The 3,226-nt window shown below is 44.7% G+C and overlaps 1 long non-coding RNA gene across 1 annotated transcript; it reads left to right on the top strand.

The window, feature by feature from the left end:
- Positions 1–885: 885 nt before the first annotated feature.
- On the top strand, positions 886–3,012 carry LOC125553421. The gene is made up of 2 exons (XR_007304052.1): positions 886–2,198; positions 2,372–3,012. It is a non-coding gene; the product is annotated as an uncharacterized LOC125553421 (long non-coding RNA).
- The last annotated feature ends 214 nt before the right edge of the window (positions 3,013–3,226 follow it).

Raw genomic sequence — 3,226 nt, 5'->3', positions numbered from 1 at the left:
CCTCCTCCCCTATTCGGCGTGCGGGTCAGCCTGGTCGGTCCGCGCTTCCTCTTGGTCGCCAGTTCTGTACAGGAGGCGCTGCTGGTGGCGGGGATCTAGTTCGGGCAAAATCCCTGGCTGGCCATGACCGGCCGCGCCGACGGCGATGCCTGAGGGCGCTGTTCCCCTCCTTGGAGGCGTCCGTATGGACTGATCTCCTCACTTCACCTTCCCCTAGATCTCCCGGGCGAAAGCCCTAACTTTGTTGGGCCGCGACGGCGCTCACGGCGCCGTTCCCTTCTTGAAGGAACCGCTTTGGGAACCTTGGGGTTGGGTGGCGATTGTGGGTGGTGGGCGACTGCGGTGGTGCGGCCCTATCCTAGCATGGATTTACGTCCGTTGCTTGGAGATGGACTCGTGTAGGTGGAGGTCGTCGGCTGGCGTCGTGGTGGCGTCAATGGCGGAGAACCTGCCAAGGCTCACGTAGGTGGAGGTCGTCGTGGTGGCATCGATGGCGGAGGACCTGCCAAGGTTCTCACCTCAATCTGCTCTGAAGATGGACCAGTGAAAGATGGCGGCAACGAACACATGTGAGTTCGTCGGACCGGTCTGAGCCCCGGACCCGAAAGATGGCTCGGTCGGGGTCTCCGGCTTTAGATATTAGGCTTAGGTGAGAGGTCTGGGTATGTCGCTCAGTTTGCACTCCTTCATCATTTGGATAGGAGTAGCAACGGATGTTGCCAAGATGGTGGATTCAAACATATTGTTATTCTACTTTGTAAGGTCCTCGAGAATAATCAATAAAATGGCCGCATGCATCTCCCAGATGCAGAGGCCGGGGGTCATCCTCGTTTTCAAAAAAAAAATTAGTTGGAGACTGGTGAGAGGAATTGATCAGTTTTTTTTATCAGTACCTGTTGGAGCAGAAAGTGACGGTGCAGTCAGGTGACTGGGCAGAGGTGGAGAGTACCTGAGAAGAAGCAAACGAGAGACAGAGCCAGAACCAGTGCAGCAACAATGAGAAGTTGAAGCAATGTGCATGGAACTTGCTTTCTATGGCTTCCTTCTTTGTTTGCTTCTTCCTACCATTTCTTCGTCAATTCTCCAATCAGTAAGCCTGGCTCTCCTTCCTTGTCCTCTGTTCCAAGATTTGCAAGCATGGCACTTGTAATGCTATGTTGCCGCTCTTCCATAAAAACCACCATGACAACAAGTCCATTCCTGGGATCACAAGACTTGCTCCTGCTTGAATCGACTACACATCTTCAGGACCAACAAATATCTCAAGCTACACCATGGCACCAACGCCCCTGATATGCCCAACGCCAAGGAATAGCATCTTTGAGGGACATGGAGTTTGTACAGTCGAGCTCAAATGCACCCTCATGAATAGTAAAAATCGAAAAACTAGTAAAAAAGATCAAAAAAACTGTTTTTTCTTTTTGGTAACAAACATTATTGAATTTTCTACATACGTGCAAATTTTTGTGAAGAAAAAATATTCAAAATGCTCTGGACGAGGAACATCAAATTTGATGCTCCAAAAAGACTATTTTTGAGTGCTGATTTTGTTATTTCTTCTTTCAGACTTCCGCAAATGTGATTTCATTAGGAAAATTTGAACGCATGAAGAAAACTAAGGAATGTTTTTTGTCAAAAAAATTCAAAAGTATTATCTATTTTTTGGATTTTACTGTTCATAGACGGAACATTTGAGCTGGGGATTAGAAGAACACTTTCGATCTTTGGGTGTCTAGTTTAATGAGGTGTTTTTTTCTATTGGTGTTCTGGAGCTCATGCTACAATCTATCATCTTCTCTGTAAAGCTCAATATGTTGTCCGTTTTAGGAGATCTTTTGGGAGTCTGCAATTGCAGTTGGTGAGCGGACCATAAGTAAGACTCATTGTGAGGAGGCCGACACTCTTTATACATTAATTTTTTTTGCTTGTTTTCTGTCCTTCCTGAATCATGACATTTCCAGCAACTCTGATCAATGCGCAACAATGCACCACCTACTCTAGTCGATGACCTACCTCCCCCCCTCTCTGATCCCCATTATATAAACTTGAAAGCGTGAAAGAAAGAGGCAAGGGTAAGTGAAAGAGACTAGTAGAACCGGAGTGTCCATTGTTTCTTTGCATTTTCCCTTTCCCGGTTTCTATGTCCATGAGCATGGGAGGCATAAGGATAAAGGAATGCAAGACAACCTCTAGAAAACGTAAGCAACCATCCATGTTATCCTTTCTTCCAGAAACTTAGTATGTTGCATACTCTAGGGCAAAGAGAAAAAAATGCCAGAAAGACTTAGGACTATACGACCAATTCAGCATTCGACGCCACTTTATATATATGAGGCTCCTTAACTTACTCCTGCGCGCTTGCTTCTTTCAGGGATGTTAGACAGTCAATCACCCATATGAGAAACAACCGAACCAAACCTGCCCAACACAAACTTAACATCCGGTACAATTCCTCTTGATATGAGGCCATCCCTCCTTTGTGAGAAGCTATGGGTCTGTAGCTGCTCAAGCCACTCCTGTTGTGCTCTAAATTTGATATAGATCCTCGCAGTTACCAGGTGGCACAGGTTTTGCTTAGGCTGATGCAGCAAACTACACAGAGTTACAAAGTAGTAGGACAGCGGTACAAAGATAGCCTATGGACTTCCTACTGTTAGACTCTTGTACTGGTCAAGTTGTTGAGTTCTTCAGGCGTTCATTTCCTTTGGGATCTCCCACTGACTTCATCAAAAAAATTGCTGACCCTCTCACAAATCTAGCAGTCGGTCATCACTCATCATCGTTCTAGCTTCTCAGCTCCGCACTATTTTTATTTAATTTCCTCCTTAATATCAAAGCTTCGTGTTTCAATGATGTACCCACTATCTAGTTATCTACACTACCTAAAACACCCATACAATAATAGTTCAATTGGTGTCAATCTCAAGGATAAATTATGAAGGTGTGCTTCATCTTTGAATATTGGGAACTAATGTGCTACAAATTAGTCGAAGAAATTTCTGTCCTTACAAAGTTCACCCTAAATATACTTATTTTTTTCATTTTGCTTATTACAATTTGGTACATATACTGCAAAATGTCATGTCGGTTCACTGAATCAACATAACAGTGTTACTGTACTTGTTGTATAGAGCAGTATTCCTCCGGTTCCTTGTTGGAAAATGTCCTCTGGGTTCACTGAATCAATAAAGTACCGTTGTACTTGCAATAACTTGGATTCGATCAT

This window comes from Triticum urartu, chromosome 4, assembly GCF_003073215.2.
Source record: "Triticum urartu cultivar G1812 chromosome 4, Tu2.1, whole genome shotgun sequence".
Classification (NCBI taxonomy): Eukaryota; Viridiplantae; Streptophyta; class Magnoliopsida; order Poales; family Poaceae; genus Triticum; species Triticum urartu.
Note: the sequence above shows the minus strand (reverse complement) of the source record. Positions and strands in the feature narration are given on the sequence as shown.